The following is a 13,549-nucleotide window of genomic DNA, read 5'->3' as shown; positions in this document are numbered from 1 at the left end:
TTTGGTTTGTGTGTTTTTGTTGTTTATAGACTTTAAGATCTTTATTTTATAGTGATCACATCATTTAAATGCTCCTTTCTGCCTGGTACCTAAAGAACACTTGGCTTTAAACCCTACTAAGTAACTGGTGATTTTTTTTTAAGAACAGACCTCACACTTTCTGTTCTAGATACATTTATTCCTATTATGCAGCAAGACATCAGACTACATAGAATAGTTTTATATATTCTTTCTTGGTCTTAAAATACTATTATCTTATTGAATAAGATATCCCACTGTGTATTATTTTTATATGTAAGTTTAATACTGTATCAGGGTTTAGCTTTTACTATTTCAAATCTTCCACAAGCTTGTAATTTCATCATGGGACTTTTTTGCCAATGTGAATTTGTTGGGTATAAGTCTACCAATGACATGTTATATAAAAATTTTCAAAGTTGCTTTAATAAGAGATTGAAGAATTTGAGAGGAGTGAAAGTGAATGGCATGTAAAGCATTTGTCCATTGCTTTTGCTTTGACTATGTATGACATAGTAGTTAGTAGTAGTAATATGGAGACGATCACTAAGTTCAAATTTTAGCTATCTAGTGGTGCTTTTCTTTTTCCTCCAATTTTTTTTCATTTTTACTAAAGATAACATTTAAGTAGGACAAGAATGTAGGGTAAATATTACTTACATATGCACTATAGAAATAGAGCAAGAAGCTTGTTAGCCAGTTAAATGCTTGATATGAAAAGAAACAAACTTAGAAACCCTTGTTCCTTGTCCGAGTATTTTAAAACCAGTCCTAGAAAGTCTAAATTATAGCTCAGGGATCTATAGATTATTATCTCGTGGCAACCAGGTATGGAATCATGTCCATGCCTTACAGAGAGACTTTCCAGGTGTATGGTTAACCCTTTTACAGGCACCTATCACAGGGAAATGAAAGATTGTACCCATGTGTCAACAAACAAAAATTCACTTTCAACTATAAGATCTGACTAACCTGAGAAACTGTTAAACTACTGTTCTAAAAATTGGATAATGTACTACTTGAGTTTCTAATAAATTTAGTTACCTACCACTTTTTACTGATCCAGTTATATGTCTGGGGTAGAGGGGCCAAAAAAATCTTAACAGATGCAATAAAAAACAAGTGAAGCATTACAGCCAGGCTGTGCAAGTCAGGATGACATATATTAACATCCTGTAAAATCATTCTTTAAAACTTACCACTAAACATTTATGTGAACTTAAAATCATATGCAGATATCTCACAAGTCAGTGCAACTTTCTAAATAAATTCTACACAGATTGTGTATTTCTTTGCCACACAAGGCTAGAAATCATTAAATAAGTATACCTCCAAGTTTCAACTCACTTGATTGGTAGTATATAGTTCAGTGTCCTTTATTTTAAAACATAATAAGTATACCTCCAAGTTTCAACTCACTTGATTGGTAGTATATAGTTCAGTGTCCTTTATTTTAAAACATGATATAGAAGGATGGAAGAGGAGGGCGGGTGGTGGCCCACCTGGCTAATTGTTCATAGTACTAAGCACAAGCATCCTATTTTGACTCCCCAGCTCCCCCCTGCATCCTACCTGGTGGGGGGAATGCTTGATGAGCAGTGAAGCAGGTCTGCAGGTGTCTTATCCTTCTCTCACCCTCTCTCCCATTCCTCTCTCAGTTTCTCTCTGTACTATCCAATAAAATGGAAAAAATGGCCACCAAGGACAGTGGATTCATAATGCTGGCACCAAGCCCCATTGATAATCGTGGAGGCAAAATTAAATAAATATATAGAAGATGGAAGGTATTGGATTCCTTGTCACGTCTTCCACTGCCCACTTGGGATATAGAGCTGTGAAGAAAAATGCCCTTGTGGCACAGTGTGTTGCAGAATAGGACCAGCTGAAATGGATTCTCAAGAATATCTAGTTGCTAAGCAAGCTAGAGAGGTATTCTGTTAGAAAGTGAAGTTGGTGTCCTTTTATATTGTCCCTACATGAGCTCGTCTTAAAATACATTTTCATTTATTTATTTATTAGACACAGAAATTGAGAAGGAAGGGAGGGGTAAGGAAAGCTTTACAAGTGAAGGGTGAGGACCAGAGACTTGAACCTGGGTCCTTGCACACTGTAATGTGTGTGCTTAACCAAGTGCCCACTGCCTGCCCCCCCCCCCACCATGAACTCTCTGCTCTTGTTTCTGGAGGAAAAGATGCCTGAAAACAAGATGTGTTTTTATAGCCAAAAAGTAAAGTTCTCAAGGATATTACAGTAATCTCACATGATAAATATCAGAAGAATGGTACCATATTAGTATTTGTGGGTCTCTGAAGTATAATGATTTCAGTTATATAAATAACATGTTAAAGGAGAATTTATATCACACCTGATGGTTTGATTTTCCCCACCACCGGTGTTATTGCTTGGGCTAGGTGCCTGCACTATGAATCCACTCCTGACAGCCTTTCCCTCCCTCCACCCCCTTTATTTTATTGGCTAGGACAGAGAGAAATTGAGAGGGCATGGGCAAGACAGAAAGATAAAACACCTGCAGACCTTGACCGCTCTTATGACGAGTCCCTGCTGCAAGTGGAGAGCGAGTGCTCAAACCCTGGTCCTTGCGTGGGACCTTGTGTTAAGTAGTACTATGTGCACTTAAACCAGGTGTGTGTGCCGCCGCCCATTCCCCTTAATTTTTTTTCCACTCAAGGAAATGAATTTAATAGCTTAGTGCCCTACACTAGTTTGAGAACATTAACAGCGCTTACATTATCCAGCTACATAATATTACCTTCCACCAGGGGGAGCCACAGCATCGCTTAACACCTCTACAAGCATTAAATTAATTATGCATTCAAGATATTTAGTTTATAAACACAACATGTCTCAAGAAAAGGTATAAAGCCCTTCTCTGAAGAATCTGCAGTCTAATTGGACAGGGAAGATGTATAGGAAATTCACTAAAATACAGTATAAAGATATACACAGAATATTTGTAATTTATTGTGAGTTATTGGCGTATGGCCAAAGTGAGTTCTCCTAGCAATGTTGGAAGTAGCTTGATGTTGATATGTCACACTCTTCCCCTTTGGTACCTTGATCTGCCATGGTAATTGGCCACCTCAGTGGAAGACTGCTTCTTTGAACTTAAAATGTACTAAGTAAAAGCTATTCCTTGGAAATATACAGTTTTATACTCCCTACTTATTGGGCAGCTTACTTGGCCTGGAGCTGTCTTGCTCCATCCACATGAATCTTCTGTATTTTCTGGACCTGCCAAGTTTAGAATATTTCATTTCAGTGCTTTATCCATTGAGCTGTGTCCTGAGCCATGAAAGTCTATAGAATATTTCATTTCATTATCCGAATAGGTATAATACATATTTGTTAGTTCATATGACTGATTTTTGTATTTGGAGCTGGGATACGGAAAGAAAAATAAAGATTACCTTATATTTCCTATTATGTAAGGAGCTGGGATACAAAAGAAAAAGGTTACTTCTGTATTTCCTTTTATATAAGCACTCGTAGTGGAATGCTAGAAGACATAAAATGTGTTCTTATAAATTACAGATGTATGGTGAAACCAAAGTTTAAAGAAACTGTCAGGTATTTTGAAGGAGAAATTTGCTTATAAAATAACTTGTTTATTTTGGGGCTTGGAGTAATTTAAGGTGCTACTTATATGTTTGTCACAATAGCCCCTCTTGACTGAACTCCAAATTAAAAATGACAGAATGGTTTGGTATTCTCACAGGTGCTGGACAAAGCCCAACTCGTAGAGAGGGAAATGAATGTGTGCTTTGAGACAGTCTAACCACCTAGCTTTTTGCATATCCATTCTTCAAAAATGTATAAAATGCAAGTTAATCTTGAATATCGGTAGTACAGACATTGCATTGAACATGAATTTTTCTTACTATTTTCTTTTGGGTTTGTTGAGTGTGCAGTCCATTTATTTAATGTTATGCCTTGCTTAAATAATCTTGTCAGGAATAGCTGGGGACTTTGAACTGGGTGCCTAGTTCTGTTTTCTAAAAGGACAACATGAATTCTGTTTTGCAGACACTAGCAAAAGCTTTAAGAGGGGGTGGGCATGCAAGTTCTGTGTCTTGTTAAGAAGCAGCCTCCTGTGTTTCTGGGCCCAAGGTGTGACATATTTCCTGCTAATTGCTTCTCTTAGGAAGCATGAGCTTGACTGTTCCTCTTGAGGAAAAAACCTTAATAAACCTTCCCATTTTAAGCAGTGATGTGACTCTTATTTTGAGTTGTTGTTTTCAGTGCATTTTTTTTTAAAGATTAACCACATGCAAATCGTTATGCTTAATTTTTAACCATGGAAAAGTTCCTGCAGGGCATATAAAGCAGAGCAAAGCATACTTCTTAGGGCCTACTGCCAATAATTACTGTGTCTCTACTCTATGACATATGTCGATCTGTATGTTAGGAATACAGCAGTGAGTAAAACAGAACAAAATTCCAGGTTTTTAGCAGATGGCATGTGTGTGTGTATATATGCACTTTGGAAAAAGAAGAGCTTAAACAGTATAAAGGGATAGGAATGCTAGACAGAAGCTATGTGATGGCAGTGGGATGAAAGCTTAAGCCTCACTGAAGGTGACAGTTACATAAATATTTGAAATGTGTAACCTATACAACTGCCTATGGCAACGATAGGTCTTCCACATATACAGGAAAAGTTTGCAAATTCAGTAAGGTGGACATCCATATGACACTTTCCATGACTACAAAAGAGACCAATATAAGTGGAACAGAGTAGAGCTAGTGAGAATAGCAGATTTCCTTCAGCATTTACTTTGATGGAATTCACTGAAGGATTTCTACACAGGATATAGCATGAGTTGACTCAGCCTTCCATTAGGAATATTCTAGCAGTTGAGTTGAAAGTAGCTGATAAAGGATCAGGACTGGAAGCAGAGATAAATGGGGTGGGCACCCAGTTAAGCGTACACATTACTAAGCGCAAGGGCCTGGGTTTGAGTCCCCACTCCCCACCTATATGGAGGAGGCTTCACAAGTGGTGAAGCAGGTCTGCAGATAGTCTTTCTCTACCCCTGACTCCCCCTCCTCTCTCAATTTCTGTCCTAATGAAAGAAAAAGGAAAATAAGAAAAGGGGGGGATGGTCACCGGGAGCAGTGGATTCTCAGTGCCTGCACTGAGCCCCAGTGATAATCCTGGTGGCAATTAAAAAAAAAAATGGAAGCAAGAAAGACTTTACTGGCATGGAGCCTTGCAGTGGCTCACCTGGTACAGCACTCATGTTACGATGCACAAGGACTGGGGTTCAAGGCCCTGGTCCCCACCTGCTGGGGGGAGCTTCACAAGTGGTGGAACAGTGCTACAAGTATCCATCCCCCTCTCAATTTCTGTATTTACCCAAGAAAAAAAAATCATTACTATAGAGTTGAGAGAAGAGTCAATGGTAACTCCCAAGATGTTTGGCCAATAATCCAGGTAGTAAAAAAAAATAATAATGAAAGGGGGTGTCGGGCTGTAGCGCAGCGGGTTAAGCGCACGTGACGCAAAGCTCAAGAACCCAGTTTGAGCCCTGGCTCCCCACCTGTAGGGGAGTCCCTTCACAGGCGGTGAAGCAGGTCTGCAGGTGTCTGTCTTTCTCTCCTCCTCTCTATCTTCCCCTCCTCTCTCCATTTCTCTCTGTCCTATCCAACAATGACGACAACAATAATAACTACAACAATAAAACAACAAGGGCAACAAAAGGGAATAAATATTTTAAAAAATAATGAAAGGAACAGGTTGGCTGGGAAATAGATTGCGAACTTAGTTTTGAAATGTATGAGAAGTGTATCTGATTCTAAAGCTGCCAACGGGCAGTTTAATATGAATCTAGAGTTCAGATAGTCTGTCAGGGGATTGGGAAGTGAGGAATTTACAAAAGAAAACATGGAGACCACTGGTGACATTGATGTGCTATAAGAGGGCCGTGGGGGAGACAGAGTCTGAAATAGTTGTTGGAGAAAAAAGACAAAAACATCAAGCATGAAGTACTCTTAAGCGTGTGTGTGTCACCAGGATTATTGCTGAGGCTTCTTCCAGTACTATGAATCCACTACTCCCAGCCCCCATTTTTTTTCCTTTTTTTTCCCTCTTATTGTATTAGACAAAGAAAAGGTGAGAGAGGAGACAGAGCAAGTGAGAAACCTGCAGACCTGATTTTACTACACATGAAGCATCCATCCCTGCAGGTAGGGAGCAGGAGCTCAAATGCCAGTCCTCCTGCATGGCAGTGTGTGGTGTGCCGCCACCCAGCCCCACAACATGTTAATGAAAATAAGTCACTGAGGAGGAGTCAGCAGTGGGCTAATGAATGAAATATGTATAGTAGATGCTGACCCAGCTAGGAGTATGGGCAGGCACAGTGGCAGAGGGAAAGACAGAATATAGGGGCCTAGAAACTGTAGATCATAAGAACTAGTAGAATTTGGCATAGCCTATAAGGTCAAATATTAAGAGACAGAAGGGAGAGATGCTTTCTGTATGGAGAGATCTGAAATGCTTCAGAGGGGAAATTCAACAAGAGTGAGAAAGAATGTTACATGAGTAAGTGTGGGGAAAAGGGAGAAAGAGTTACCTGGTTTCAGTTGATGATTCTGTACAAGGATTAGAATGGAAGAATAAATCAGGGCCATGTCATGGTAGGTCTTGTAACGAATTGACAGTTGAGCTGAAGGGACCCTGGGACATCCTACTCTACCACTTGAGGAAAGCTAGTTCTGAAATGAGTGCAGCCAAGAATATTCCCAGCTGTGACCATGAACTGTGAGCTTAGTCTGGCAGGGACTGAGAGGTTGTACAGACTTCAGTGCTAAATATGAATAGATATGGGCTCTGGATTAGATCAGTATAGTAAATAGTTGCATTTATATATTTTCTTCAAATTTGTGAGCAACACTCTACCCTAATCCTGCTTCCTAGTTCTACTCTCAGCTCTGACACCATATTCCCAGACATTATTTCTGGTCCATCCCATGTTAGCTAGTCAAGTTCAGGCAAAGATTACTAAGACATAGGTTCCTAGGAACATGCCTAAAATATAGACTTCCTAGCTTCCTTCCACGCTAAGGTCCTTACTGTCATCTGCTCTATTCTTTCTTTATGGTTCTTATTTATTAAACATTTTGTCCTGCTTTCTATCTTATTCATTTCAACCACCAAGTTGCAGATGCTACCATGATTCTAACCTGACTTTCTTGGGCAGATGACCTCACCAATATTTCCCAGAACCTCACCTCTCCATGGGCCTGCCCCACTAGAGAAAGACAGAAACGGGGGATGGATCAACCTGCCAATGTCCATGTCCAGAAGAGAAGCAATTACAGAAGCCAGACTTCCCACTGGTAAACAGTAGAGAAGCTTTCAATGAAGAGGATGGGACACAGAACTCAGGTGGTAGTAACTATGAAATTATACCCCTATTATCTTACAGCCTTGTAGATCAATATTAAATCACTAATAAAAAAAAATAAAAAAACAAGTTAAAAAAACATTGACAAAACCATAGGATAAGAGTGGTACAACTCCACACAGTTCCCACCACCAGAACTCTGTATCCCATCCCCTCCCCGATAGCTTTCCTGTTCTTTAACCCTCTGGGAGTATGGACCCAAGCTCATTGTGGGATGCAGAAGGTGGAAGGTCTGGCTTCTGTAATTGCTTCCCCACTGAACATGGGCATTGACATGTCAATCCATACTCCCAGCCTGTATCTCTTTCCCTACTGGGGTGGGGTTCTGTGCAATCAGAGTTGCAGGACACATTGGTGGGGTTGTCTGTCTAGGGAAGTCTGGTTGGCATCATGCTAGTATCTGGAACCTGGTGGCTGAAAAGAGAGTTAACATACAGCCAAACATTGTTGACTAAACATGAACCTAGCTGGAATAGTGCAAATGAATAGTTGGGGGGAGTCTCCATTTTGTAGATAGCTAGTAGGCATATTTTAGTTATATTCCAAAGGGCCTGTGGCTATACTAGTTTTTTTTTTTTTTTTCCTGAGCCTGAAATCTGAAATGCAGGTGGATCCAAGTTATTGTCTGGGGAGATGATGTCATGGCTGGAAAAAAGGACCAGAAAGCTGGATTAGGGAAGAGAGTAGCTTCCAAATATGGGAAAGGTATATAGATATTGTTGACTATAAACCCCATCGATTTGATGTGATGGGCCCAAATTCAGCTTAGGAACCTATGTGACCTCTGCATCCCTGTAGATCTGAGCTCACATTCTGTGGTCATGAGTAGGAACATTCCAAGCTGCCCCAATATTGACCCATCTTCCTCAGGTGTAGCATAGAGTATGTTGTCCAGCCTCCCTTCAGAGGATGGAACATTCTCTACCAATGATCCAAGTTGAAGGCAAGGTCCTATGAGGGGCCCACAAAGGGGTCTATTTTTGTTGTTCCTGATATAGATGACTGGTAACAATGGAGAGAGGGATTTATTCAAGGTCTAGGCCCATCATGTCTGTTTGGGAATCTCAGGACTCCCCAGTTAGGGCCCCAGCTGTTGGGTTGGCCGGTAGTGACTAAGGAGTCGTCGTTAAAGTGCGCCAGTCTCTTGCCCTTATTCAGCTTTTGCAGTCCTTGCTTTGCTAAGGTTAGCTTTGGAGTGAGTGAGAGAATTGTAATAGAAAGTAGGTGAAGAGGCTATCTAAGTCTAAGTAGACACTATTTCATTATGAACTTTATACTGACTCACTTCAGACTATTGTGTATTTTTGCTTTCAGGTATATATTTTGCCCTAATTTATGGATACATGTGAACACTGCCCTATCTCATGGGACCTGGTCTATATCTAGGTTTTGGGACTTTGTTAGGAAGTGAACTACCTGGAATGGAATTAGAGAATCCTATGAAAGGAAAATTCTCACCCGAGTTATGAGGATAAAGGGTTGTCATTCCATGCCTGACATCTCTGGACACAGTCTGAAGTGAAGCATGCTGAGGTGGTACTCATTGCATTGATTAGGTTGGGATCGGCAGATACAATATCATTTGGTATGAATTGAGAGAAGCATATAGGAAAGTGAGCCCCACCCTAGAGGTTCCAGGACTAGGGGAAATATAGGCTCTATAGAGGAAGCGGGAGGTTCCTGCTGTCTTAGGGTTTAAGACAATAGATAGTTATTGCTATAATCACATTATTTGGCAATTGGGTTAACTTTGAAATATCCCTTTGTTAGTATTTGCCGTGTCATACACAACATCACCATAATTTATTCCTTTGACATTATTTGTATATAGCTGTGCCACCGGTTGCTTCTGTTCTCCCTAGTCTAAGCTTTTAAGAGAGTCAACATATCAAAGACTCAGCCTGTGCATTAAATAGTTTGGAGCATTCAATCAATTTTCCCCTCTCATATTAATTAAATAATTATTTATATGACTAAAAATTAATAGGAATGTACATAAACACTATTCCTACTACCAAAAGACTGTCCCATCCCATCCTCCCCCTTACCTCCCCCCCAAAACTGAACATCCACCCTCACCCTCAACCCAGGGTTTTTACTTTGGTGCCCTACTCCAAACCAAGGTGAAAATTTATGAGATTGATCTAAGTACAAAAAGGAATAGAAATTTGGGTAATATTTGGGGGATTTCAGAACTGACTAGAATGAAAATTAGTGTTGTAAGGATTACTCCCCACATATTCCAGTGGTCTCTTGACTTTATTTCACTTCATCTACTACTTTCTCTATTGAAGACCATCTCTGAGATAAATGGTTATGTACCTCCCAAAAGGAAAACCATTTAGAAGGGAACCAGAACTGACACATTGCCCCCTCAAAGATGGTATATAGATTATTAAAAAGAAACCCGTTTTCTTCTGTATTGCTCCACTTCTAAAAAAAATCTTGTTCCCTCAGACTTTTTGGCACCTACTGGGTGTGCATAAGTATTACACCTCCCCAGATTTCCTCTTTTCACTGTCACTTTACAGCACTTGTAAAGCAACCTCTCTGACTTTTCCTGGGAATCTACCACAATGATGGAGAATGCTAGTGAAAGTACACTTCAATGCACTCCTACTTGGTAAATGCCGACTTTCCCATCACATAAGGGCCTTCCCTGTATGAGAGAAGGTAGGCACAAGTTATCTTCTCTCTACCTTGCCCTTAGCAGTAAGGTGAGCTGGGGAGTTTGAAGGAACCACCAACATAAAAGGGGTGCTAGGCAGATAGACTTTGTAGTTTAACAAGTAGGACTTAGAACTGTGCAGCTGGGCTCTGATGCCTGCTAGAGCCTTCCCTGAGTGAAAAGTTTAAAGAAATCCTTTACTTGGGAGTCAGGCTGTAGCAAAGCAGGTTAAGCACAGGTGGCACAAAGTGCAAGGACCAGCGTAAGGATCTTGGTTCGAGCCCTGGCTCCCCACCTGCAGGGGAGCCGCTTCACAAGCTGTGAAGCAGGTCTGCAGGTGTCTGTCTTTCTCTCACCCTCTCTGTCTTCCCCCTCCTCTCTCCATTTCTCTCTGTCCTATTCAACACCATTGACAACAGTAATAACCACAACAATAAAACAATAAGGGCAACAAAAGGGAATAAATAAATACTAAAAAAAAAATAAATACTTAAACTCCCAACCGGTCCTGAAGCCAAAGCCAGAAGCTTTGAAATCCTTTAGACCATTGAAATCAGTGCTGCAGAGTCTAGCTGCTTATTTTAGAGGCTAGAAATTGACTTAGATAAACAGATGCTTAGAACCTCGTATGAGGGACTCTTTAACACCTGCTTGCGTCAGTCTGGCCCAGCACAGCCAATGTGTGGGGATTTCAGTTACTTCGCTGACCTCATTAGGAAGGACCTCTGTTGATAAAAAAAAAAAAAAAAAAAAGTATACCTGATAGCCTTTCCTTGCCTTCCCCCCCCCCCCCCCTTCAGGAAAGACTAGGTGCATGCTGCTGAGCTGGCAGCTCCGGCTTTGGAACACAATACCTGGCACATCGCCAGGACGAGGTAGGGGAGGCACTGAACACCCACTTTCCCACTTCCTTCCCTGCCGGTCCACCCTGCCCCTCCATAATTACAATGGAAGAAGGAGAATGGAGCAAATTCAATGTTCGGGGTGGGGGGGTATCCCTGGAAAAGCAGGTTAGGAGCAACTCCTGGGGTAGGTGGACAGATGATGGTTGCTGTAAGGACTCGATTAACTTGCTGAGGAAGCTGGTGCAGAGGAAGCAAGGAGAAAGGGAGAAAACTTGGGGTAAAAGCAAATCCTTTGGTGTAGGAAGTGGGATTCATCTGGGGTTGACCAGACGTGGGAGTAAGGTGACTGTGACCATCTGAAGTGGCTGAGTATTGGGCAGCCCCAAAACAGAAGGTGGTGGGACAAGAAATTGGGGAGAGCGTGCTGAGTCTCCCCAGACAGTCTGCATTGGGACTGGGGGGAGGTGGCTTGACTGGAGAAGCCAAAGCAGTAGGCCACTGACTGAGGAAGACAGGGTTAGGGACAGAGTTTACTCTCTTGTGGCTTCTTTCCTAGGGGTGAGCCTGAAGAATGGAGTGGAAACTGGGCCTTGGAAGGCAGCTGAGGCCTTGACTAAGGCAGGGACAGAGACTCACCAAGCACTGCTCTGAAGAGTGGCTGTTACACTGAGAGCCCCAGTGCTGTCTGAGATGGAAACGTGAGGAATGAGTGGTAGCTGCCCTAGAGGTGTTCATGTTCTAGAGGAAGATAAGCATGCCTGTGAGTGACTGACAGAACAAGTCCTGTGGTTCACTATTGCCTTTGAAAATCAAAGATGCAGAACCTAGATGAAAACAAACAAAAAAACCACCACCTTGGAGCACTTGAACTAGTTCATCCTAGAAGGCCAAATGGAGGGGGGGGTGGTGGTAAGAAGTATCCAGAAATAAAGCCACGCAGGTTCATTGGGGCCTCACTTTATAGAACTGGGCTTCTGGACACCCAAGTGCACAGGTAAGAGTGTTTGGGGTGGGTTGGGGAGACAGCATAATGGTTGTGCAAGACTTTCATGCCTGAGACTCCCCTAAGATTCCAGGTTCAGTTCACCAGCATTACCATAAGCCAGAGCTGAACAGTGCTCTAGAGAGAGAGAGTGTGTGTTTCTCATTAAAATAAATCAAATAAAATATTAAAAATAATTCATTTTCGGGTTCAAGCCTGGTCCCCACCACAGTGAAGGAAGTTTTGGTGCTGTGGTGTCCCTCTGTCACTGACTCTATCTTTTTGTCTGAAAAAGTTTGCCTGGATCGGTAAAGCTTCAGTGATGGCCAAAAGAAAAAAACTATTACATTTTCAATAATTTTCACAATGTTTGATGAAGCAAAGTAACATTAAGATAAGGAACAAGAAGTTGGTCATACAAGGCTTGTGAATGAATCAAGCTGGAGAGATAGCATAATGGTTATGCAGGACGTTTATGCCTTAGGCGCTGAGGTCCCAAGTACAATCCAAGGCACCACCAAAAGCCAGAGCTGGGCAGCACTTTGGTCTCTCTCTCAATGTCTATCTATCTGTTTGCCTTTATCTCATTAAAAATATTTTCTTCAAGTTCAGAGGAAGCCACAGAGTCTCAAAGATACATCTTTCACCTCCTTGGGCCAGAAGCCTGGGCAGCAAGCCTCCAGCCCCTAGTCAGGAGCTAAAGAGGGGAATGTGAGAGAGGCCCCTGGAGGGCAGGGAAAGCAGCCAGGGGAAAAAAAAAAAAAAAAACATATGCAGTGGGGGAAACAAGGAAATGAGGCAACTTAACCCCTGCCAGCCAGCACCCTGAAAGGTGCAAGTGAAGCAGCTGCAGGCTGGGTGTCTGGCATCTGCTGTGCCTGAGCTGCCTTCCCTCAGAGGAAATCCAGGGCATTTCTTTCAGAGTGGAGGGGACAGCCAGAGCTGGCATGGGGAGAACCTGAGGCACTGAGCATACAGGACTGATTGACAGTGGTGATTCAGTAAGGTCATACAAGGGGGGATAGATTCTGTGGCATGAGTGCACATGTGCAAACATGTCCTGAGCCCTGGGATGGAGTTAAGTGGAGGATCCTGCTCCTTCCTCTCTCCTGGGCCTCCTGAGATGCAGGGACATCATGGCCTATGTCAGGTAGCTGTCGTCCCCCATGTTCTGGGACAGGCACCCCATGTGAGTCTCCCTCTCTTCCTGATCGTCAGAGGCCCCTTGTATTTTGTAGAAGTACAAAAATGCTTTCCCAGAAAGAAAGAGGAGGGCGGCGGCTTCTCCATCGAAGGGCAAAGAATGTGGACTTTGTTTCAGGGACATTGGCAGGGCTGCCTTCATTGTGGTGAAGTATGTGGACTAGGGTGTGTTTGTGTGGGTGCAGGAACTTGAGGGGGGTACATCTGGGGCTTGGACGTGGTGGGCAGTGAACGATGTCAAGACTGACAGGCACAGGAAGTCTTCTGTGGAATTCAGAAGCATTGCCCTGTTTGTACTAAGGATTGGATGGAGGAGGTTGAAGGGAGGCAAGGGACATCTCTAACTGGAGAGGGGGTGAGGGCCAAAGGTACATCCTAGCCCCCAGAGCCTGCTAAACCCTCTAGC

Source organism: Erinaceus europaeus, chromosome 11 (genome assembly GCF_950295315.1).
Source record: "Erinaceus europaeus chromosome 11, mEriEur2.1, whole genome shotgun sequence".
In the NCBI taxonomy this organism is placed as follows: domain Eukaryota; kingdom Metazoa; phylum Chordata; class Mammalia; order Eulipotyphla; family Erinaceidae; genus Erinaceus; species Erinaceus europaeus.
This window is presented reverse-complemented; position numbering follows the sequence as displayed.